The sequence below is a fragment of the Callithrix jacchus genome, chromosome 4, assembly GCF_049354715.1.
Source record: "Callithrix jacchus isolate 240 chromosome 4, calJac240_pri, whole genome shotgun sequence".
NCBI classification, from domain to species: domain Eukaryota; kingdom Metazoa; phylum Chordata; class Mammalia; order Primates; family Cebidae; genus Callithrix; species Callithrix jacchus.
The window spans coordinates 87,451,807-87,478,609 of record NC_133505.1 but is presented as its reverse complement, the minus strand read 5'-3'; the positions used below and the strand labels follow the sequence as shown (position 1 = coordinate 87,478,609).

The 26,803-nt window shown below is 37.3% G+C and overlaps 2 long non-coding RNA genes across 4 annotated transcripts in view; one reads left to right on the top strand and one right to left on the bottom strand.

Annotated features, from left to right (window-relative positions):
• Window positions 1-17,574: 17,574 nt before the first annotated feature.
• LOC144582342 (uncharacterized) lies at window positions 17,575-20,068 on the bottom strand. Of its 2 annotated transcripts, none has more exons than XR_013534857.1 (3): window positions 19,780-20,068; window positions 18,877-18,944; window positions 17,575-18,789 (listed from the first exon to the last, which is right to left on the bottom strand). It is a non-coding gene; the product is annotated as an uncharacterized LOC144582342 (long non-coding RNA). The 2 variants fall into 2 exon arrangements; XR_013534856.1 differs by having other exon boundaries at window positions 17,575-18,459; window positions 19,780-20,026.
• The window catches only part of LOC144582341 (uncharacterized), a 178,426-nt gene continuing 171,669 nt past the window's right edge, over window positions 20,047-26,803 (top strand). For both annotated transcript variants that reach the window (XR_013534855.1, XR_013534854.1), the window contains exon 1: window positions 20,047-20,233. This is a non-coding gene — a long non-coding RNA (uncharacterized LOC144582341). The remainder of the gene's footprint in view (window positions 20,234-26,803) is intronic.

Here is a 26,803-nt window from a genome sequence, read left to right as displayed (position 1 = left end):
GTAACTTTATGGTATATTTTAACTTTCCTTTTATCTCTCAACAAAACAACAGAGGGATTCAACTTCTGTCTCAGAATAATTCTTATTAGAATCATTTTCTCCACTCTTCTACTTTCTTACCCTCCACCTTATAGGTAGCCTGATTTAGCCTCTTCATCCTTTCATCTAATTACCTTTTTCTATCTCTTCTTTCTTCCTATTTTTTCTAATTTTACTTCTCAAAATCTAAGCAATCAAGTCAGCAAATACTCTCCTATAGATGATTAGAGAGATTGTGAGTTGAATGCAGATTAAAGATCTGGTCCCCACCCGCATATTTATTTGTTTGTTCCTTCACTGGATAGAAAGTTTCTTGAGAGGATGTTATATTCACCTTTTTGTCGGCAGCACCCAACCTATAGCCTGGCACACAATGACACTCAAATATTGTTGTGTAAATGAAGGAAATTATTAATCTCCATAAAGGGCTTCTTAAATAGAAATTCATGAAAAACTGAACTTGGTTTAATCTGTAACATAACCAATATAAGTAAACTTTAAAGGGCATGTTGGGCCTGTAAGTCTCCTTAGCCATAGATTATTTGTTGTGACATCAATTGGCCAGAGTGGTCTTTCCACATTGTCAGACAGTCTATTTCTTCATCTCTGTCTAGATGCTACCTTTGTCTCTGGTATATCTGCTCATAGGTCATTGTATTAAAGAAGCATTTTAGTGGACAATTTGCATAAATTTTGTGAAACATTCAAATTATGAGTTAAACTTTAGCTACTTTTGGACTCTGAATTTTGTTAAGTTCATAACATTGAAAAATTTGTTATGAAGTGGGACCATTCAGGGTTGACATGGTGGCCCTTTACCACAGACATAGATGTGAAATAACCTGGGCAAGGAATCTGTCCACCTCCTCCTGGGCTCTTCCTTCACCTTCAGTTCAGCCTGGGTGGGCTTTTCCCTTTCCCTTTCTCTGCCATCTTTGCATCCACAGCTCCTGTAATATTTGCAATTGGAGACTCAAGAGAAAACAAGTACATGAGTCTGTATGGTGAGGGTACCATGGAAACACTTGATTATTTTACTAGGAGAAGGCTCTCAGCATCTTTAAGATAAAGCATTATTTAGTGTTTTAGTTTAATTTAACAAACATATATTGCACATAATAAGAATAGAAGTTAAAGTGAACTCCTTGAGGAGAGGGACTCTATTTCTCTTTATATTGCTAACCAACAGTTTTATGCTTGGTCCACAGCTGCTGCTCTGTAAATGTTTGTTGCATGAAAGAATAAATTAAATTTAACCTTACCCTTAAGGAACATGTGATATAATGTGAAACACACTGAAATTGGTATTTACAGTAATAGAGGTGGAGTTACAGTATGGGGGTAAAGAGGATGAGGAGATTAATGGTTGGTATAAAAAATGTTCCAAAACCTTCCATATTATATGCCCAAGTTCAACAGCAGCACTCATAAAATGAAAAGGCCTATAATATGTTTATATGCCAAAATTTTGATTGCAGGTTGCTATGCACAGAGGGAAACTAAAATTAGAAAGGAACTGCATGGGCTTTGATACGAAGGAAGAATATAGTTTTTAACAACATGCTTATGAGAAAAACCAAACCCAAAAGACGGAAGCAACCTCCATTCTCCTAAGGCATTGGGTGGAGGATCTTTAACTAAATGAGGTTCTCATGCAGATGATAATGGAGTAGAGAATAAAAGAACAAAGCAGGGTAGAGAAACATGACATAAGAAGGAAGAAAGTGATCAAATCTGACAAGTCTTGTAAAGAAGAAATGCCTTTACTTTCACTCCACAGCCTGAATATTAGCTTCTCAGAAGGTATTTAGCCCATATTTGTTGCAGTAAAAAAACATGAAATTCTGCTCTCTTAAACTCCTTTTAGTTTAAAATTCATTCCTTAGATAATTAATCTGTTTCTTCATTCAGGATCACTGGTGTATGAAACTTATCCTGGTAAGTTTCTATATGGGAGTACCTTCAAACCTTAGGGCAGGTCTCTCAGTGACGTGTAAACCATCCTGATCCATGCAGATGAATAGAAGCAGGTTTCCCTAGACCTCAATACCCAATTGCTTTTGGTGTTAGTAACATTGTTTTACACTCTTATGATATTGACATGACTGTGCTCAGTAACACAATGTTATGATTTTTACTTCTCACTGCGGTTGACCCTTTACAGTCAATAATATGTGATAACAAGTGAGATTTATTGTCTACTTTATAATGGGCCTTTACAATTAATCATGTAATAGAAAGCATTAACCTTAGACTGAAAAAACAACATTTTCATTTTTTTACATTACAGAGAAAAAAGTGTAGTAACCAGTAATTCTTGAATGTCCCTTAAGCTGAGAATTAAGACTTCTTGCCAGGCTTAGGCTGCATGTGTTGGTTGTGGAGTGCACTGGAGTCCGATCTTTTTGTTCTAGCATTTGGATGTTGAAATCTGGATATATACTTAAGAACTTGTCTTATGTATCTGGGTTCTCCTACATTGGGTGCATATATATTTATAATCATTGACTCCTGTTGTTGCATTGATCCTTTTACCATTATGTAATGTCCTTCTTTGTTTCTTTTAGTCTTTGTTACTATTAGAGTCTATTTTGCCAGAGACGAAAGTTACAACTCCTGTTTTCTTTTTTCTCTCCATTTGATTGGTGAGTCTTCCTTCAGTCCTTTGTTTTGAGTTTCTATGTGTCTTTACTTATGAGGTTGATCTGGATATAGTGTATCGATGGGTTTTGACTTTTTATTCAATTTGCCTGTCTGTGTCTTTGATTGGGGCATTTAATCAATTTAAATTTAGGATTAATATTAATATTTGTGAGTTTAATATTGTCATTTAATGCTATCTGGCTATTTTGCCCATTAGTTGATATAGATTCTTCATTACGGAGATACTCTTTACCTTTTGGTAATTTTTTAGGATGACCGATACTGGTTGTTTCTTTCTGTGTGTAATGCTTCTTTCAGAAGCTCTTGTCAAGCAGGCCTGGTGGTGATGAAATCTCTGAGTGCTTGCTTGTTCGTGAAAAATTTTATTTTTCCTTCATTTATGAAGCTTAGTTTGGCTGGATAAGAGATTCCAGGTTGAAAATTCTTTTCTTTGAGGATATTGAATATTGATCCCCACTCTCTTCTAGTTTTTAGGGTTTCTGCTGAGAGATCTGCTTTGAGTCTGATAGGCTTCCCTTTATGGGTAACCTGACCCTTCTCTCTAGCTGCCCTTAGAATATTCTCCTTTATTTCAACCCTGGTGAATCTAACAATTATGTGTCATGGGATTGCTCTACTTGAGGAATATCTTTGTGGTGTTCTCTGTATTACCTGGAGTTGAGTATTGTCCTGCCTTACTAGGTTAGGAAAGTTTTCCTGAATAGTATCCTGAAGAATATTTTTCAGCTTGGATTCATTCTCTTCATGACATTCAGGTACACCTATCAAACGTAAATTAGTTTTTTTCACATAGTCCCATATATTTTTGGAGACTTTGCTCATTTATTTTTACTCTTTCTTCTCTAATCTTGTCTTCTCATTTCATTTCACTAAGTTGGTCTTCGACCTCTGATATCCTTTCTTCTGCTTGATCAATTCAGCTGTCAAAACCTGTGCATACTTAGTGGCGTTCTCGTATTGTATGCTTCAGTTCCATTAATTCACTTTTCTTCTTCTCTAAACTGTCTATTCTCATTAGGATTTCGTCAAACCTTTTTTCAAGGTTCTTAGTTTCTTTACATTGGGCTAGAACTTGTTCTTTTAACTCACAGAAGTTTCTTATTATCCACCTTCTGAAGCCTGTTAATTCTGTTAATGGAATGCACATTCTCCATCAGGCCTTGTTCCCCTGTTGATGAGGAACTGGTGATCCCCTGTAGAGGGAGAGGTATTCTGATTTTGGGTATTATTAGCCTTTTTAACACTGGTTTCTTCCATCAGTGTAAATTTATCAACCTGTCATCTTTGTAATTACTGACTTTCAAATTAGGTCTCTGAGTGGACGTCAAACTTGTTGATTCCCAGCACTGGAATCTGAGCAACCCACTGGCTGGCTAAAACAGAAGCATTAAGATTCATGGTGCTTTACTGCCCAGGAATCTCCAGTTTGGCTTCCCTCTTGAGTCCCTTTTTCAATCAGCTGAATGGGTGACTCTGCCTTTCTGGAGTCCCAAACGTCAGCCAAAAGGAGACCCAGTCACGTTTACTGTACACTGAGAACTGCTGTGCCAAGGTGCCAGCAAAACCACAGCACTGGCCACAAGAGTCATGCTGGTGACCCGTGGGGTTCCTCCACTGGGAATCTCCTGGTCTGTGAGCAACAAAAATTTGTCTGAAAGTGTGGCATCCACTCGTTCTCTGCGCTTTCACTGGGATCTACAATCCTGAGCTGCTAGTAATTGGCCATCTTGGATCTCTCCCTCCCATAACATTTTTTTTTGGTAACTTTTTCATAGTGGTAAAATATACGTAACATAAAATTTACCATTTGACCAATTTTAAGTGTACATTTGAGTGGCATTAAGTACACTGACACTGTTGTGTGACACCCACCACCATCCATCTCCAGCACTCTTTTCATCTCCTCAAGCTGAAACCCCATTAAACAATAACTCCCCATAGTTCTTCCTTTTAGCCCCAGACAACCACCACTATACTCTCTGTCTCTATGAATTTCACTACTCAAGGTATCTTGTATTAGTGGAATCATTCCACTAATTGTCCCTTTGTAACTGGCATATTTCACTTAGCTATTGTGAATAAGGCTGCTACGAACATTAGTGTGCAAGTTCTGTTCAAGTTTCTGCTTTCAATTGTTGTGGGTATATAGCCAGGAATGGAACTACTGGATCATATTCTATATTTAATTTTTGGAAGAACTACCATACTGTTTACATAGCAGCTGCACCATTTTACATTCTTACCAGCAGGGAACAAGGACTGTGATTTCTCTATATCTTCACCAATACTTATTTTCTTTCTTCTTTCTTCCTCCTTTTCCTCCTCCCCCTCCCCAACCTTCTCCTCCTCCTCTTCCCTCCTCCTCCTCCACTACTACTACTTTTTCTTCTTTCTCCTCCTCCTCCTCTTCCTCCTCCTCCTCCTCCTCCTTTTGCTTCTTCTTCACAATAGCCATCCTAATAGATGGGAGGTAGTATCTCATAGTGTTGACTTGTATTTCCCTAATTAACAGCAATGTTGAACGTCTTTTCATGTGCTCATCGGCGATTTGGCAAAATGCTTTTTTTTTTTAGAAAAATGGCTGTTTAAGTCCTTTTCCTGTGTTTCAATTAGTTTTTTTTTTTGTCATTTTTGTGGAGTGGTAGGCATTCTTTATATGTTTTGGCTATTAGCTCCTTGTCATATATATATTTGCATATTTATTTATATATATATAATTTGAAAATATTTTTCTCCAATTTCATGAGTTGACTTTTTATTTGGTTGATCCACACTTTGATGCACAAAGGATTTTAATTTTTATATAGTTTATTTATCTTTTGTTAACTGTACTTTTGGTGTCATATGTAAATCATTAATAGATCTCATATTATGAAGATGTTTCCATGTTTCCTTATAGAAGTTATATAGTTGTATTGTTTATGTCTTTGATTCATTTTGAGTTAATTTTTATATATGGTATAAGTTAGAGGTTCAACTTCATTCTCTGGCTTGTGGATATCCAGTTTTCCTAGCACCATATATTGAAAACTCCCTTAATATTTTTTACACACACACACACACACACACACACACACACACACACACATATAATTATAAATTTTCCTATTTAAAATGATGTGTTTATAAACTGGCTGTCATGCAGGGAGGGAAGCACTGATTTCCAGAATTGTAATTTCACTTGCATGAATATTCTACCATGGCCAAATTCAAGCTAAGATGATATTACTGAACAGGGAAGAAATATTAATTAAGGATAGAGGCCTGGAATTATTTTACTTTGTCTTTCTTGCACCTGGCATATACTAAATACTCAAGTGTCACTTCATAGATTCTTATTTGACAAATATTTCTAAGTGCTTTCTATGTGCCAGGTAATCGTGCTTGATGCTGGGTACACAAAGATGAAAATGAAAGCAAAAACAACAAACATAGATGGTCCCTACCTTTATGGATATTATAATCTAGAGAAAGGAGAAATAATTTAAAAGTAAACCAGAAAATACCTAATAATTACCCATTATCAGTAAGATAAAGTGCACAGTGACAGAACTGCTTGAGTATTCCTGTCTAAAGAAGAGTGGGGGGTGGAAAAAGCAAACATGATGCTTCTATACTGGAAGGAGAGATGGAAATGATTATGTAAAGTGCTGATGAAGAGCCTTTCAGGGAAGGGGACAACATGTGCAAAGGCCTTGAGGCAAATGATCATGACCACTAAGTGAAGCTCAAAGGAGGCCCATGTGGCTGGGTTAGAAAGAGAAAGGAGAGTGCCCTATGCTGAGATTAAAGAGTTGGTGGGGGCCAGATCATACATGGCCTTGGAGGCCAGTCTCCAGTATTGGGATTTTATTCAAACTGAAATGAAAAGCCATTTATCGGTTCTAAAAAGAAAGCAGGCATAATGGGATTTTAAAAAATACATTCTTTTCTGGGTGAATCGAACAGATTACTTGAAAGCCATTGATGAAGTGGAATTGTAGTAAAGAAGCTTTTGAAGCGCTGCAGATGACATAGAAAGAAGTGGGCAGATGTGAGACTTTATTTTGAAGGTAAAGTAGAGATTTAATGATGTGTTACATGTCGAAGGTGAGGTAGTCATGGTGTCCTTCAGTCAAGAACTTGGGAAAAGGAAGTTAGAAAATACATAATTCATTCTTTTTAAGAAGCTGTGTGCTAGCCAGTCCTGAGCTAGGCACTTGGAGTGATATAAAAGAGATAGATGATGTAGTATTTATACACAGAGAGCATAAATCTTGCTCCTAGTGAACCTTTTAAATAAATTTCCTGTGTAGTTTTAACAAAATTTGCAAGCTGTAATAAATTAGTTTATATAAAGGTATAAACTACTGCCATATTTGAGGTTGAGAATATTAGTATGAAAAGAAATCTGAGAGCAAAGATCCTAGTGGGTAGATCAGGAATGAAAGTTTCGTGGGGGTTAAAGTGTCTGAAAAAATTACAAGACTCATACTGATAGGAGGAACGTGAGGTTCTTAAAAGTATGGTCAACTTGAAAACCACAGAATATATCTGGAGGACTGCATGTGAAGTGGATGAGAAGGTAACCGGTTCAACTGCAGAACTTCTGGATCTACGTTAGTGGAGCGCTAATAGGAACTGACATTACTGTCATCAGAGCTTTTCGTGCTTTCCCAAAGCTCACAGAGTGCTTTCCCTTGATTTACTTGTTTCAGACCTTACCATGAAATAGGAAATGCACCAGAATATTTCCTTATTTTATAGTCTGGAGATGAATTATTGTAACGGTACAGCATTCCACTCAAGTATTCATGTCCAGGGCTGGTATTAGAACTGGAATCCAAATCTCATTCTCTGAATTCATCTTTTTCATTAAAAAACCTTATTTTACTGTGATATTGTTTGGTATAAATTTTGTTGTTTTTTTTTTTGTGGTGGTAGGAGGAGCAAAGATGATTTTTTTAAAATAAAAGATTATGATTATTTCATTTAGAATTAAAAGCCATGCCAAGATTGAGTTTAAGAGAATTGATCTTTTTAACTTTCAAAGCCATGTAGAATATGTTATATATATATTTTAATAGTACTACTTAGATACCAAGAAGCTAGAGATGAGAGTTTCTAAATTAAGAGGACTTTAACAGTCACTCACTATACTTAGGTTCAGTGTTCTAAGTTATTAAAATTTTTGAAACCACTACCAGGAAAACAAATCTTGCTTTAAAGATTTCCCTCTGAATTAACTACATGATTTGAAAAAGCTAGAAGCCCCTAGCTGCTATCTTCAACTTCAATAGATTTCCCCAGAATGACTAAATAGCCAAAATGTGAATTTTATATGACAATGCTTATCTTGATTCTCTTTAGGCCATTTTGTTTACATGACGGTTTTCATAAAGACTCTGGGGTTTTAAGAAGGTGGTGGTTAACTGCAAACTTTAGAGAGCTGAAACATACTTTACATCATGACCTTATTTTGTGGCCATTATAATTTTGTTAATTTCTGATTTTCTTAATTAGATATTGTATTCTATTTTAAAATACTTAAATGTAGCTCATGTATCTCTATCTAATCTATCAATCATCTGTCCTTCCATCCATCCACCCACAAGAATCATGCTTGCTTCTTTTAAATTCAACAAACATTTATTAAAAGTTCACTAGCAGAAGATATTATGACAGTGGACCAGAAAATTCTTAATCTGGCATCTAATGTGATGAGTACAGTTAGCATGAGAGAGAGAGCTACACCAAATCAGTGAGGTGAGAACACCCTATAGTTGAAAGGACTAGGGAATACCTTAGGCATTTAAGCAGCATCTAGATTTCAGAGGAATAGATCGAGTTTTGTCAGGTAGAGATGAAGGTAGGACATTCCCATAAAGGAACAGTGAGGATAAATATCCAGAAGTGAGAAAAGGATAAATGTAATCAGAAAACTAGGAACAATACAAATTTACAGACGCTTTGATATAGGTTTGGTAGTAAAAGGTAATGGTAGAAAATGTTTAGGTCAGAATAAAAAATGTGAACTTAATTTTGCAAGGAGGTGATGTTGAAATATACATGAAATTGAAATGTATCTAAGATAGAAGAGTGAGAAAAATCACAGTGACCTCGGAATATAGATGGGATTGGAGCAGAGAATAGTATTTGCTATGGGATGAACTAAGAAAGAGCTCTAAAAAAACCAACTTAGTTATAACAATCTGATTAAGGATAATGGCAGATGAGAGAAAGAAGGAATTTGTGGGATAGATTATTTTTAGTTATGTGATGCATAGCTGACTCATGGTCAGCTATGGTTATTTCTGCCCTAAGTACATTTAGTCAGCCTTTCTTTACCTTTTATCAATGCAGAATGTTTTACCCCTGAGTGTAGTTTTCTAATCTGGAGCTGCCATCCATTATGAGATCAAAAGTGTGAGAAGCACAGACCAAGCAGCTTCCACATTTTCCTCTGTTCACTGGGCTAATTTTGGTGAGCATTTCTTTCCTCCTTGACTGGTAAGGATATTCTGAAGCTAAGGAAAAGGACAGCCTTAACCTGTAAAGGGGAATCCTTTATTTAAGATTATATAAACAAAAAGTGTTCATTTGTGTAGAAGGAAAGCCCAGAGGCCAGTGCAGGAAATTCTGATGGATAGCAAGAGCTTAGAGGAAGGTCTAGAAGTCAATATCCAGCATCTCTCCCCACCCTTCTCTGCAAATCTGGTGTTTTTTAACCACTTAAAGGTCCAGGACACCCTTGTCCAGGATCTTCATGAGCCACATAGACCAACACTTGGTGGCTTGGTATTGTGCCAACAGGCACCCAATATTGTACCAGGCTCAGCTTAATATCCTACTTCTACTTTGATTGTTATTTTCAAGGTTCCACGCTAGTAAATCTTTCTGGTGCTATCCCTCATTCTTATCCTGGATCCGTGAGTCTGAATGTGTGTCCACATTCCTGATGTATCACCTGATAAGTAATTTATTTGGATAGCCAGTATCACTGCTATTGTATGAATGCTTGTGTTTCCCCCAAATTCACATGTTGAAACCTATCCATGAGGTGTCAGGTTCATAACATCTTGGTTGCTAGGTTGATGGTATTAGAAGGAAGGGCTCATCGCTTCTTGGCTTTTTGGCTAAGATCAAATGTAGAAGGAAGGGCTCTTGAAAGATGATTAGATCATAAGGGCTCTGCCTTTATGAATCAAATTAGTCTTCTATAAAAGAGGCTCCAAAGAGTTTATTGGTTTCTTCTAACATGTGAGGATGCAGCTAGAAGGTACTACATGTGAACCAGAAAGTGGGTCCTCACCAGACATTGGATCTGTCAGTGTCTTGATCTTGGACTTTCCAAACTCTAGAACTGTGAGCAGTAAATTTCTGTACTTAAAAGCTATCCAGTTTGTTGCATTGTGTTATAGCAGCCCAGATGGACTAAGACAATCACTCCCCCTTCTTTTCTTGAAAGTTTTTTTTGACCACCTGCTTAAGATGTCCAGCTATCATTCTGTCACCTTGCTTCTCCTTGTTGCTGGATTGTGAATGGAAAGACCATATTCTTCAAGTCCTACCATGTGAGAGCCTCCAGATGTACCTCCACTGTCACTTTGTCTACAATAGTGTGTTTCTTTCAAATTTGAACCACTTAAAGGACACTTCTGATGTTATTGGCTTTGTCTGCTGATTACTGAATTCAAGCAGAAAAAATAAAGTTGCCAAAAGTCAGGCTCAAATGAGGCCCTATGGGGGTGTGGGACAATCTTATGAAAGATAGATGAGAAATATAAAACCAAAAACTGTCAACTTTATAATTTGCTCATTTTTCTTAACATAGGAAACTGAACCTAGAATCATTTCTCTAGAGGGGAACTGGACTCCATAGTTTTTATTGTTCTTTTCCTTATTAAAAATAGAGTTTATTTTCATAGTAACAAAATTTATAGCACAATATTCATTCCAATGCAATATTTTCTTTACCTAGAACTGTAAAAAGATTTTCACTGAAATGATAGGAATAGAGGGGTGGGGAGTGGTGGGAGTACTATTTGTATTTATGTAATGTGATTATCATGAATCTATGAATGCCACTTGGTTCTCCTTGATTATATTTGTTGGTAAGAGTGTTTATCATTTATATCAGTTATGTAAATTGTTTCCATAATGTATAAAGGTAACGACTCTGTGAATGATGTATGTGTGTAGACTAGTGCTATTTTTAAAGAAAAATATTTATTTGGAGCAGATCAATAAAATACTGTAATTGTAGCCATCCTCTTCCTTTTAAAGGAAGAATAAATCATTCAGTCATGAGCATGCTGCTGAGCCAGATCATTTCTCAAATACCCTTTTAGTTAGATGTTTTGTTTTTTTCCTATGTGAGGTTGTGTGGCTCCAAAGAGTTTATTAGTTTCTTTTGTTTTTCTCTTTGAGAAATATAGAAGTCCAAGTTTGTTTCTATTGAGAGGGTCAGGGAGGACATTTGTGTAGTTGGAAAATAACATATTTCAAGAAGACTAGGTATTATTGAAACTCAAAGATGCAAATCTGAAAACACTACTCAGTAGACTACAAAACACTTATTCAGGACAATCCTTGAGAAGAAAAAATTCTTAATCTGTAATAGGCAAAGGTATTAAGGTTGACAGTAGTAATGATTGCTATACTAAGAATAATAATTTCCCCCCTGAGCTATTATGACTTAAAAAAACCTGAAAATACTTAATATTCCTATTAGAGCTATTAATATGAAATTGTGTTAGCCACTAGGTTAAAGACAATATATTGTAATTTAAATGCTACTCAGTATTTCATTTTTTTAATTCAATAAAGGTTTGTTAAGCATCTACTTACTGTGTGCCAGATACAATGGTAGTGCTGGGGATACAAGACAGGACAAGTTCTCCACTTTCATGAATTTCCCTGCAGTGACAGTGCTCAGGTACTTGTGGTCATTGATCTTTCTTTCTTTTTTTTTTTTTTTCTTTTTGAGATGGAGTTTTGCTCTTGTTGCCCAGGCTAGAATGTAATAGAGCTACCTCAGCTCACTGCAACCTCTGCCTCCCAGGTTCATGTGATTCTCCTGCCTCAGCCACCTGAGTAGCTGGATTATAGGTGTCTGCCACCATGCCCTGCTAATTTTTTTTTACTTTTAGTATGCACGGGGTTTCACCATGTTGGTCAGGCTGGCCTCAAACCCCTGACCTCAGGTGATCCACTTGAATTGGCCTTCCAAAGTGCTGGGATCACAGGCATGAGCTACTGGACCCAGCCGGTCACTGATGTTAATAGAGTTACAGGAGCTTAATTTATTCATTTAATAGGCAAACGATTACTGTCAACCTGCTATGCCGAGGATATACTGAGGACTCAGCACCAATAAAATGCTCAAAGCCTCTGCCTTTATGAAGCTGACTACCTATTAGCGGGTGGAGACAAGGACATAAGCCCTTAAAATACCATGTTTTAAGTGTCATGTGAGTGAAGTACCTTGTGGTATGGAGAAAATGTGAGGGGAAACTAACCATGCCTTCAGGAGTCAGCAAAGGAAAGGAGAAAGGTCCAAGCAGAGACCCCAAAGATATATGGGAATTAGCCAGCACTTCAGGTGCAGCAGAGCTCGTGTGAATAACTGGAGACAAGAAAATGGGAAGAAATGCAGTATTACTGGTATAGAGAACATCCAGGGAGGGGTCTAGGAGTGAACTATGAGGCAGGAGATGTGGGATCATTAAAGACTTTGAGTGCCATACTGAGGCATTGGACTTCATCCTACAGTATAACAGGGAACAACATAGAAGAGACACAATTGGGAATAGCTCTGTGTAAAGAATATACTTATGTTACCACTCCATCTTTGAAAGCTTCACAACCCCAAAGGATGGTTTTTATGTATGTTTTAATTTGGCATGGGATTCAGGCTCAGATGTTTCAACTTATCTGAAATCAAATGTCAATTTAAAATTACTGTTTACAGAGTAAACTGCCTTTTTAGTCTGGATGTTTTTCCTTGCTGCTTTGCCCTGGTAAGCACCATAATCTTGGGTCTCTATTTAGACGTCCCATAGTGGATACACTCCTCATTTAGAATGTGAGCGGGTAGGTTCTAGTGAGCCGACAAAAGGCCAATGCTTGAAATGTTTGTTCCTGTCACACAATCTATTCCAGAGAGGCACAATTTATGTCCAAAAATATTCTTTAATGCCTTCTGTTAACATCTGGGTGAGACGTTCATCTAAATACTAACACGTTTTTAATGTCTGCTAGTTTCCACTTTAACAGCAGAAGGTGGGGAATCTGAGGCACACAGCCTCTGTCAGGGAGCACAGAGAGCTTCCAGAACTAAAAACCTGAACTGGCAAAATAGGGAAGTTGTGAAAATGAGGAAATCCGATTATTAAGTTTAGTTCGTTACAAAGGAGTTAGAACTCTATGGTGGTTCCATTTGCATGCTGGAGATTCAGCTCTCCTTTGAGTTTCTCCGTTAAGGTGGTTAATTGCTGTGCCTCAGTGGTAAGAAATCATTTCTGTTTTTCCTGAAATAGGAGACAAATATCTATGTTCACATACAATAAAAAAGTGTGTCCTGAGTGTGTTTGATGGATCACTGGACTTTCAATATGTGATTTTGGTGTATCATGATGTTTTTTTATCATTGGTGGTGTTTTATATCTGCCTTCAGAAGAAATCTTTTCACGGTAGAAAAATCTATCACATGCAAACCAAGATTTCACTAATGTGCCCTTTATCTGTCCTGCTTTCTCTTCATAATAACCTAAGAATGCTGCTTCTGGAGGCAGCACAGGGAAGCTTAGGGCTTCAGAACCCAGGGCCTGAATTGCAAGTGCTTTAAGGAAAACACCAGTCAAACTCATGGTTAAAAACAACAACAACTGCAACCAAATATAAGTTTCTTCAGGATTATACTGCTGATCTAACACAGACAATGGCATCTTTTAAAAACCTGTTTGAATTACAGAACACATGAAAAAGAGACACATGCAAATAAATAGCTGCTATAATCTCTATTTTCAATCTCCAAGGCTGAGAATATACCCGTGCTTTGGTAATTGTTTAGCATGTTGAACATATTCTCTTTCTTTTAAATTCCCTCTCATCTTGAGAAACAGTGAAAGGATCCCTTTTTTATTTTTCCGAGCAACTACTCTAAGCTTAGCACAGTCATTAATACAGTCTTGGCTTGATATATATCTTTAATCCAGTAAATTCCTCTGAGGAGCTCACAGTTTAGAACAAGTTATACATACATCAGTTCTTGAAAAATAAAGCCATAGTTTCACTACACAAATATATGGACTATCTGCCAAATATCTAGATCAATTTCAAAGAAAATTACAGTTTAAATAATGAATGTAGAATCTCTACACTAATGTGAATATGCTATTTCTATGTGCATAGAATGCCCTCTGACTCTGGTAGGGAAGCATAGATATCTGAGTTTTCTCAGTGTTTAAGATAAATTAAATCTACATAGATCTTTGGATAGCTTTAAACTGATTTTTGTGGTGTGCTGATAAATGTATGACAATCAGATTTCCAAAAAAAGAAAATGAAAGGAAGAGAGAGAAAGAAGGAAAGGGAGGGAGAAAGGCAAGGAGGGAAAGAAAAAGCCCTGATTTATAGTGTTTGCCCATTCTCGTGGTGTAAGTACAACATGGCCTATTTCAAGCTACCAGTGAGCCCACATTGCATGCAGAGTAGGGGGAAATACAGGCACAATTGACTCCTGCAAGATACAGTAGTTCCATCTGACTCCAGCACAACACTGGCTATGACAACTAACAACTTCTCATGCTTCTCAATCCAGTTGTGTCGCTCAAGGGTATAGGCTTGGGTTTTATAGAAGTAAGTAGATTTGAGATAATTTTAGATAGTCTTTCTCTCTCTTCTATAGGCTTAAAAATTAAATAATCTCTATGTAGCACATACAAAGACAACACATTCTGCTAGATATTAGGGATAATAGAAAAATATGTAAGATAATGTTTGTCCTTAAATTACTGTTTCATTTGGGATAAACATAAATTCAAAATATTGAAATAGTGTAAGTAATAGTTTAGGAAAATGTACATACATAACAGATAGATAATAGAGAATTAACTACCAAATGATACGTGAAGTCAATAATTATGATATGCGAGCTTAAAAATTTCTGAGAGAACATTTTTTTTTTTTTTTCTCGAGACGGAGTTTCGCTCTTGTTACCCAGGCTGGAGTGCAATGGCGCGATCTCAGCTCACCGTAACCTCCGCCCCCTGGGTTCAGGCAATTCTCCTGCCTCAGCCTCCTGAGTAGCTGGGATTACAGGCACACGCCACTGTGCCCAGCTAATTTTTTGTCATTTTTAGTAGATACGGGGTTTCACCATGTTGACCAGGATGGTCTTGATCTGCCGACCTCGTGATCCACCAGCCTCGGCCTCCCAAAGTGCTGGGATTACACGCTTGAGCCACCGCGCCCGGCCGAGAACATTTTTATGAGGAGGTATATTGGAGAGACAATGTCTAAGTGGCATTTGGATATATGGCAATATCTGAGGAAGTATGGAGATGGGACAGAAGACTTTTTAGAAAATCATGAGTAAAGAACTAGGCAGAGCATTTCTGTAGGCATATTTTAATAACCGTGACTGATAGTCACTGGACACTTACTCTATGCCAGACACTGTACGTAGCTTTATATAGAGTGGCAGATTTGGTCATCACTGAAATCTAATCAGTCAGGTTGCTGGGAATAGTAAATGAGACAATGTATGTTTCATAAGCATAACATTAACCATGTAGCCAAGGTTACTTGGATGGTAGACGATGGAACTAGGGTTTGAATTCTGTTTGACTGCTCCTGAAGCCCATAACCTGAAGCACATTGCTAAGGTTAACAATTTGCTGGGAATTTTGGGGATAAAATTATTAAAAATTTGAATATCAAGCAAAAAAGTTTGAATGTTGTTATTCAGGGCCATATATATATATATATTTAATACAAAGTCTCACTCTTGCCCAGGCTGGAGTGCAGGGGTATAATCTTGACTTACTGCAACTTTTACCTCTTCGGTTCAAGTGATTCTCCTGCCTAGCCTCCCATGTAGCTGGGATTACAGGTGCATCCTATGCCTGGCCAATTTTTGTATTCTTAGTAGAGACAGGGTTCACCATGTTGGCCAGGCTGGTCTCGAAGTCCTGACCTCAAATGATCCATGTGCTTTGGCCTCTCAAAGTGCTGGGATTGCAGGCATGAGTCATGGCACCCAGCCCAGGGCCATATTGAGTAGAACACCAATAATAAAACCCTTAAAAATTTGATGAAAAAGTGAAATGTCTAAATGCCCTTTCCTTTCCTCCTGTGATAACTTTTCCCTTTCGATTTTGGAGTTTATTATGGCTAACAGGGACATAATGGGAGCACAGAGCAAATATTATAAAAAGTTTGAGATAATGTCTTATGAGTTAGGAAAGTCAGTAGTCAGCTTGCAAAACTCGATGATATTTGATCAGAATATACATGAAGATAAGGCTTCAACACCAGGAATCTACTGCTTCTTCAAAACATTTCTTGAATTGTATTTATATAAAGTTAACAGTTTGAAAAATATGTCAAAGTACCACACTTTCCTTTCATCCTTTATGCATATTGACAAGAAATGAATGTTTATTCCTAATTGTGTTCATAACTTTGCAATTGTCTAGAGAACTTTATCTATTGGTTTTGTGAAAACTCTTTTTATCCCCCATAGTCAGGAAGCTGTTGATAAATAGGAGTCTGGTCAAGAAGAAAAATACATTCTTTTGGATAAATGAAAGTATTCTGGCCTTTGCTCATCTCTTCCATACGGTAAAGTAGAGGCACTGTTTGAGTGTTTATGAGATTCCTCTTGAAATGAAAAATTGCTTAAGTAAAGAAAGTCTGTACAGTTTAAAGATAATTATTCGGTATCCAAATCATTAAGCATATTGCCAAATAACCTTCTATAAATACTCGTAGTGCCTAGGAAAACATTTAAAATGAAGGGAAGAGGAATTTTTTTCCTTTCTTTGAAAAATAATGAACAGAATAAAACTGCTTTTTGATTTATGGATAATAAAATAGGACAGTATATATACATTTTTGTTTTGATTTTTAAATAAATGTACCAACATTCTAATTTATTGTTATTACTTATAACATAGTCCTTATCCTATTAGGTACTTCTTACCTTTTTTCTGTACAGAAAAAAAATGATAAAAAGAAATTCACATTTTGCAATGATTGCATAGACCAAATATTACAAAAGTCTGAGATAATGCCTTACGAGTTGAATAAGTATAACAACCTTATGTTAGAAAAACTATCAAAAAGAACAAAGCGTTATTGAATACTGAAGAAGTTTGAGTTGTGTAAGACATGTCTTTTGTGTCAGTGGTTTTGAAACTTTCTTACTTACACTGCGAACCCATCTCAGACTCCAGTGGAATGCATCTTCACAAAGATATATGATTTTTCATACAATTTCGAAGGATGTGCTAATTGCCTGAATTCCATCTATGGATCTTCTAGGGTCTAATAAGAATATGTTGATTTACTTGGCACACCATCTTAGGTCTAATTGATATCTAATAATTTGGTACTTAATATCTATCTATATTTAATTTCTAATTTATAGAAAAATATTTTAGCCAGGCTTCATATTTAATGCCTTTCTCTTTTTTGTAATTTAGGTTCTTAAAACATTTCATTACAGAATGTTTTTAAAATTTTTTCTGCAGAACCCAGCGTTTATAAAAACATAATTTATTCACTGTCATTACTTCCAATTTTTTATGGTCACATTCTAAAATTATGAAGCTTTAAAGTTTAAGCTTCTACTTCTTACAAGTTTACACTTGAATCTAGTTTATGAGAAAAGACAGAGCTACTTTAACATTTCTGGCCATATTGTTTTATGATGTTTCTAGTTAGCTTTGCAGTAGATCATGGAAGAACTGTGCAGCTGACATTTTCCAGAGTATCAGACAGAGGAAGGCAGGGAAACCTTTAGAGTGCTGTCAGGGCATTAAGGTTTTAAAAGGCATAACAATTAAAGGATTTTCTCAAAATTGATGTCTCAGTCATAAAAGCCAACAGCCACAAGCTCTCTAGGGCTTAAAACAAGCAAACAAAAAGCTGTTTGGACAGTACTTGGCAGCCAGATTAGCTTTAGTAAAACAGTGTTACAATTGCAGCTCATTTTGCATTGGCTTTTATTCACATGCTTTCTGGTGAGAACAAGACAGCCGTGCCTTTGATAAGTGCTGCCCAACTTCCACCGCAGGCACCATCCAAGGGTCCTGGCAGGTGGATTCATCACATGTTCTGCCATATTGTGCATGGGCTTCATTCAAGAATGTGTAGGAATAATTAATTCATGAAAGAGAGATCATGCGTGTGTGTGTGTGTGTGTGTGTGTGTGTAATTGATTCACAGGCATGTAGACCAGTGCAAGGATCAGGAAACTACCCTGTATGTAAAATCACCCCTTGCTCAACCTATTCAAGTTCTTTTATCAAATTGCTTTCTTTTTCTTCTCCCCTCCTGGCTCCCCTCCCAAGTGTACCCACAGTTACACATGAGTCTTTTGAAGGAAATGTCTAGTACAGCCGTACTCGGACGAGTCTCCCCTGTGCCTGTGTCTCTGGCCTTTTTTCCCCTCTTGGTGTCACAACCCATCCCTGCTCTTAGTGGTAACAGATAATAGATTACAGTCCCGCTGGTCTGCCACTTCCTTCATGCTCAAGACAATGAGGCCTGTAAAAGAAAAGACGGTTACTTGGGCAATTACGTGGTTAGGCATTGCTCACAATCCTGACTTTTTATGCTGGTGACTATAATTGTGAGTGTATGAGAGGGAATGAGGAACTGTCCCAGCGTCCTGGCACAGCAATTCTCTGCTTTTGATACCAGTGCAAGAGTACTTGAGGCTCCCAGTAACTGTCCAATTTTGAACAGTATGGACTTTTCTCTGCACTTAAATCTTGAATTGACTCTCGTTCTACTGATTTCTTGTTCCTTTGTATGGTGTTGTCATACATGTGTCATACAGAAGAACAGTTTGTCTTCTGAGATTGACATCACCTGCTGATAGGATACAGGTTAATTTAGTTGGTAGAGAAATGTGCAAAAAGAAAAAGCTTTCTTCGAAGAGATATAATGCACCAATCCTACCTTTACCAGTAATCTGTTGAATGACTTTGGGTAAGCCTCTTAATCCATTTTGCTTCTGTTCTTTTCCTCTGTGAAAAAAAAATTACGAAGACAAACTGCAGGTGAAAGGAATGTTCAGATGATCCTAAAACACTAGAATATTAGAAGGAGGAGCACTGAGCATTGATGCTGGTAGTTCCAGGAAACGTTTATTCTAAATCCCAAGACAGATTCAGCTCTTCACTGTCTGGATTATTCAAACCATGTTCAGATTTTTTTTTGACAAATAAAACAATGGTTGAATAATTAGGATATAGGGAAAATGGTACAAGTGTATGCAGGTTAAATAAATCTCATGAAGAGGTTAAGGAAAAAAAATCTGCCAAATTCTTTTAAAGACCTAGTATAAATGAAAGGCACATTTAAAAACAAGGTATTTATAGATGATGACACCAAATTTATTAAAATCTTGTTGCTCATGGGAATATGTGCTTTCCAGTGAGAGGATAATAATTTAAATATATGATCCCATGCAATTAAATATGTGTATAGATTGGGTGATAAACGGGAACATTATTAAATATACACTGAAATTTGTTATAATCTTTTAAGATTGGACCTTACATGTTTTAATACTCAAGGACATCACGCTGCGAATGGTAAAGTTTCACAGTGGTACTATTTCTACATTAATATTTCTACTCAGTAAAGGAAGCCAAATAGGAAGAGTTGTATTTTTTACAAAGTAGACTTCTGTTAGAGTGAAGGAGCCCTTAATTCTAGCCATCTTGTCTCTTTATGGAAGGGTGTTGCTTTTGGGTGTTTGAAGTGTAAATCTGGGAACTCTTTAGCTATAGCCTTAAAGCCATTTCTAAGGTAACCAGCATCCAAAACACAGACAGCTTTATAAGTCAGAATTCACACCTTGAATTGTTTCCCCAAGCCAAATGGAAGTTCTCAAAACTTCTGGAGCCCAGTGATGTAATCGTGTTACCAATTTCCTGGTCAGATGTAGCTCCAGCATTCTTACCAGTTAAAAGTTTCTCTCTCTTGTAGGCGTGTGTGGTTATTGAGAATAGCTGTATGTAGGGCATCCAGTTGTAATCCAGTTGAGAAATTAGACTGCCAAAGGTCACAGTGGCCATTATGAAGTCAATTTATTTTCTTTCAATCCAGACCAGGCTACCCCTTAGGGCTGCAGCCACATGTTTGGCCTGTTTCTGGGAGAGGGCAAAAATCCATACACCTGATCACACACTCAAGCTCTCATCAAAATAACCCCAACCTAAGTCAGCTTGATCTGCTCTGATAAGGACATTGATTGGATTTGAGGACCAAGATCAGAAGCAACAGGACAAGGATGACAGAGGGAGGAGAGGTTTGTTTTGGAATTCCTGGGGTCTTCAATTCTGATACTTTTCAAGGGAAAGAAAATGTTCACTAAAAGAATAATAGGTAGATAAATTGAGTAGCCTTGGGCAAAAGTGGCATGTGCCCTGAATAGTTAGGTGCTCTCTCTATGTGTTTATGTGTGAACCTAGTAATCCAAGTAGCAAAATGGGTTAACAGCATTGCATATTTATCTTTATCTCTTACATGAGAAAATGGTAGGGTAACAGAAATGAAAGAGATTTTAAGGAAGCTAGTTTGGCAGAGCCGCATTAATATTTAAGAGTTGATTAAGACAATATCCTGCTTTAAGTTCAGTCTAATAACTTGGAAAACTTTCAGAATGATCAAGTAGTATAAAATAAACATTTAACTTCATTATCTTGGCCACAAATTTCAAATTCTGTGATAAGACAACATAAAGAGCTTTATCCCTTCTTGATGAATTTCCCAATTTTATCTTGAATTCCAATTTAAAGAAACCATCGTTACTGGCTAAGTTTTGTGGGGTTGCTGCTATTGCTGTCACTTGCCAAGTGTAATCAGTGAGTTTGCTAGTGGAACCACAAACACCTAGTATTAACCATGTTCTAAAGATTGAAAAAGTGAAAGGAGTTAAGGGACTTACTGTAAAGCCTTTGTCATTTTCCTATGAAATGCCAGCCAAAAAGGCACTTTTCTAACAGGAGGAAAAAAAAATACTTGGGAACTTACACTTTCTGGCAGTACTTAAGCTTTTCCTGAATTCCTTCATTAGAAGAACTCTGTGGCATGGCACCTTCTGCATACTTTTATGGTGTTTTCATGGCATTTACACTCATTCTTAGCTCTCACAGAGCTTTCTTCAGTAACCAGGTCTTTTGGGACAGCAGACAGGAAGAAGGATAATTACGAAGAAAGCCAAGTTCACAACATCGCTGAGATAATTTAACTTCTTACATGGCCAAACCCACATAAGATGAAGTCATTTGCATGCTGCCTAGGACATGCGTTTTCCATAAACCCTACCACTGACTCACGTTGCTTAGTCATAATCATTCTAATGTCCCCACCTGTAAAACAGGGATAATAGTATCAGTCACATGGACAGTGATGAGATGAAACTGCTTGTAGAGGACTTTGACCTTGCCTGTAAGTGAAATCCACATATCTGTGTTCTTTTAGCAGCAAGGTGTTTTATTAAAGAAGCATGTGGACAAGCAACTATCTCTGAAATATTTTCAGAACTTCTCTGGTTTTACATGCATAGTAAATATTTTATTTAAATTAGATGGAAAATGTGAGTAGTCCTTTTATATATTGTCATGATTTTCCTCTCTTTGTGTTATGTTACATAATGGTTTCCTTTTAGTTTTGTGACTCTGCTATTTTCTGGTGAATTATTGATATTTAAGTAATCCTGATGCTAAGTCCACAGCATTTAAACTGAAGCCTCCATGCTGGCATTTGCAATTCTCCTTATCCTGATTTTTAATTTTTCTACAGCTCTTCTCTTTCTCTTTCAATATACTTTATAATTAATTTACTGATTGATTCCATTAATTTTTTGTTGTTGTCTTCCCCCACTGGAAAATAATTTCTAGGAGTTTACAGATTTCTGTTTTGTTTAATAGCATATTCGCAGTATCTAGAACATTTCCTGACACAGAGTGTTGGTTAAATATTTCCACTGAATAAATGAAGTGCTTTTTTGAATTCTGGCTTCCACTCAGTTTATAAAACTTAGGGCAGAAATTTCAGGATTTTGAACTGATCTGGCCCTAAATCCATCCACCAACACTTTCTTTCTTCCCTCTTATCTTTATAGCTTCCTTCCATCTGTCTGTTTTCAGCTTCCAGTCTATTTAGAATTTACTCTTTCCATTGCCACATAGAACAGTGGGAAGAGACTCTCTCTCATTCACCTGGTTTTGATACTTGCTTTTAGCTATCAGTTGTGATTCTCTTACTAAGTGCTATGACAGTCTGGTGAAGAAGAATTATAGAGGCACAATCAGTAAGTACAAAATGGCTGCCAATGCTTCATAGAGGGAACTTATGTGTGGATGTTGGAATTGTTAGTCTCTGGGACCGTGTGTTACAAAGGGCCCTTCTGGCATCTGACTATCTTTCAGCAAGAAAGGCATGCATACCGATTGATTTTTTTATGTGGCCTTTTAAACTTTCAATTCATTTCAGATGTGGCTTAAAGTAATGTGTCATCCAGAGTTTGTTCGCCTGTTGGATGATTCATTCATTGATCTTCCAAACAAACAGATGGTGGGTAGGGGAGAAGACAGTGGAAAAAGAAAGGAAAGAAAAAAGCAAAAGGGGAAATAATGTTGACATAGATGTCTGTTTTGTGACTTTATCTCTTAAAAACTAGAAATGAGCATCTTGGTTTCTTCTGTGAAAATTCAAACTAGTAATACCGTAAACTTGAAGTATGTTCCATGGTTAACCGAAATATCTGTGGTGTTGTTTGTTTTATGGATGTTTTCATCTAAATGAAGATCATATTTATATAGGACAGTAAGGCTAGAAGATAAGTAATACATTGGAGCTGATGACTCTGGTTGAAATATTAAACATTTGGGGTAAAAATGGATCACATTATGAATGGTTCTTTACTTTGTACTCAAAAGAGTCAGGCCATAAAATTTATTGTGTGTTGTATAGAAAGCCAAAAATAGTGTGTGTTTTTTGTCAAGACACTTCTTTGTGATTCATTCAACAAACATGACAGTACCTTCCAAGTACAAAGTGCTGTGCCTAGGGCTATAGCAGGAGAGGGAGACAGGATGATGAGAGCTACCATTTTTGTGTGCCTGTTTCTTTCAGAAATTATTTTTAAGCCTCACTAAACTTTTCAATGCAGATATTATGTTTATTTTCCAAGTACAAAAACTGAAGATGAGAAAAGTTAAGTATTCCAAAGTCATATAGCCTATATGTGGCAGAAGTAGTATTCAAAACAGTGGCACTAAACCTATGGTATTTTGACCCAGCCACCTTCAAAATATTCACAATCCACAAGAGGCAATCTCTCTCTCTTATTTGCTCAGCATCTCAATCACACACACACACACTCTCGCTCCCTAGAATATAAGGGAGGATATAATATATAAATAAATAAAAGGGAGACAAATGCTCACTTATTACTTTGGGAGGCCAAGGCAGGAGGCTCAATTGAACTCAGGAGTTTGAGACCAGCCTGGGCAGCATAGTGAGATCCTGTTTCTACAAAAAAATTAAAAATTAGCCAGATATGGTAGTACATGCCTGTAGTCTCAGCTACTTGAGAAGCTAAGGTGGGAGTATTGTTTGAGCCTGGGAGGTTGAGATGAAATGAGCCTTGGTTGCATCACTGCACTCGAGCCTGGGCTACAGAACAAGACCTGTCTAAAAAAAAATAGACATTTGCTAACATTTCACATTTTTGTCTCTTTATTCAATGACATGCATGTACTGACAACTATCCACGTCTACTGTGTGCACATGCTATGTATAAAGATGCTGACATACACATATACCTAAGATGTACTGTTACCTTTTAGTCTTAGTTTTATGCAGGACAGTGATATACCAAAAAATTGTTATAGTATTGGCCAATTATCTAATTCTTTTGAAAATATACCAGGTAGAAAAACAAACTGCCACTTTCAACAGAATAAAGAAGGTATAGTTGGTAGTTAAAATGCTATAAACTTGTGTGAAAAGGAAAGTGGGGCTTAGTAGTACAATGAGGCTTAATTGAGGACAAATACATTACATTCCATTTTCCTATTCTTCACTTTCAAAGCACTGCTTTGAAGCCCTGTCTCCCTTATTGGGTTCGTATTTTGCATCCCCTGGAAAAATATATTTTTCAGAGCTTACAGATGGCAATTAGATGACAGGGTTATGGAAAATAATTATTTACAACTGCATAGAACTTTGCAATCCTTGGAGAAAAGTCACTACATGGCTATACAAATCACGGATGGTGGTTATACTATAGTCAGTCAGCTCAAGGTAGCAAACTATTAGCATGCATTTCCAAAATAATATCTAGTTGAGGGAATGGCGAATACTGTCAAATACTGGGAATGATCATACTTCCCTGGAAACAATGTTACTTTAAAATACCTTGTGATTTTAGAGAAATGTGAAAAAATATACATCTTAGAATTGGTGAAGTAGGGTGTAGATTCAATAAAGTTCTCCAACAAAACATTTCTATAGAAAGAAAGATTTATTTTGAGGAAATAGCCCATGTGACCCCTGAGGTTGGCAAATCAAAAATCTACAGAGTAGTTTGGCAGGCTGGAGACCCAGGGAAGAGCTGTAATTTGAGTCCAAAGGCAGTCTCCTGGCAGAATTCCCTCTTTCTCTGAGGAGGCCAGGCTTTTTCTTTTAAGGCTTTCAGCTGATTGGATAAGATCCACCCATATCATGAGGAGTAATCGGTTTTACTCAAAGTCAACTGATTTAAAGGTTAATGTCATCTAAAAAAATCTTCATAGAAACATCTAGAATAATGTTTGAACAAATATCTGCATATAGTGTCTAGCCAAGCTGACATAAAATTAACCATCACGTCCAGGCTCAATGGGTCATGTGTATAATCCCAGTACTTTGGGAGTCTCAGGTGGACAGGTCATGAGATTGAGACCATCCTGGCCAACATGGTGAAATCCCCTCTCTACTAAAAATACAAAATTGCCTGGGCATAGTGATGCATGCCTGTAGTGCCAGCTACTCAGGAGCTGCGGCAGGAGAATTTCTTGAACCTGGGAGATGGAGGTTGTGGAGGTTGTGGTGAGCCGAGATCATGCCTCTGCACTCCAGCCTGTTGGCAGAAGGAGACTCCGTCTTAAAAAAAAAAAAAAAAAAAGAAAAAAAATTAACCATCATAGAGTGACATCAGGAAGTGTGGGGAGAGTCTGTTCGTTGTCACAGATAGAACCAGAAGACACTCCTAGAGAGAGTACAGAGACCAGATGGGGCAGCACAGCAAGCAGTTTGCTCTGCCTCTCAAGGCTTCTGTAGGGGTTGGAGTTCACTGTGTTGGATCTCTTCAGGACCTTCCCACAGAGAGAAACATCCAGAACACACCAAACCCAGCCCTTGGAGCACAACTTTGGTGTGGTATGAAGGGGGAAAGTCTGTCATTTTCTCCACATCACTCAAGTTTACCTGTTTCTGTTTTCCTAACTTAATAGAGGCCAGACACCCAAGGGGAGGGTGACAGATGCAGAGAGAAATCACATATGCTTCAAATACGTGAAATACAGTGTTTTTCTAAGTTTCAATGATCACTTCTTAGTTGGAACTTGTGTAAGTGGACAGACAATGGGAAGAGATGGAATGGAAAGAAAGAAATTGTGGGGGAGGAGCAGCTCAGCCTCAACACTGTCTCTATTCACCCTCCTGTCAGATTGCACTTCAACCCTAACCACGGACCTCAGTCTCCACCACCGAGCCTCTGTCCAAGCTCTCCTGGATCCACTGCTCTTCCTCTTGCTTATGCTCCTCATGTCTATTGTTGGAAACGGTAATTCCCTGTTAAATATTACCTACATTCAATCCCTTTCCTTCTAGCCTGTTGCACGATCCTTGAAGCACTGACTCACACTTGCTTTACATAAGTATGTACATTTTGGTTAAAATCATGGACTTTGAAGTCACCAAATTTCTGCCTCACCCATTGTGTGATTCTGGTCTCAGTTCTCTCATCCATTAAATTGCAATAATGATCATTCTTATGCAATAGGTTAATTAGGAAAAGTAAATGAAGTGGGATAAGGAAGTCCTTAGTACAGGACCTGGCAAGAAATGAACTCTCAACAGTTGTTTGGTATTATCATTCTCTTTTATCTAACATGGTTTTTCCATGAGATTACAAGGCTGATTATTTGCAACCAGAACTGGTACACAGAATCCAAAAATGCAGCAGTAGGGTTCCTGCTTTTGGCCAGCTCCAGGGATAATGGGAATGATACTATGATAGGCTTCTGTTGGTTTTCATTCACGTCAACCATGAAAGAGAGGGTTGATCACAGCCATGTTGAGGTAGGAGTCAACTATCTATGTGGTGAGAGTTACAACAATGACAGAATGAGAATCCAGGTAGCCTCTTGGCTTAATGTGGCCCATGGACGTGTTTTGTTTGGCCAAGGGTTTTGGTTTTGGTTTTGTTTTCAGTGAAGCAGCATGCCTTTAGACAGGGCAGCACTCTCTCCAGCCACTCTCTATTGACTTGTAACCATCATATCATACATTCACACATATTTACCTGTCCATCCACCCCATTGTCCTTGAAGTTGTAACCCCATACTACATATCATAAGGAGATATAGTAAAGGTTTCAAAGCAGTGAATGGTTAAATGTTCCTCACTCTTGAAAACTGAACAAACAGCAGAGTTAAAAACAAGTCCTATTTAGGAAATGAGGTAAGACGTGAAAACCTAATCATTTGCTCATCCTAAAGAAGCATTCTCAAATTTGCATGTATGTGTATTATTTTAAGAGATCGTGTGTGTTCCAAGTCCATGAAAATCCATGGTAAAAGGAATGGGGCCTTTGGATAGTGTGAGT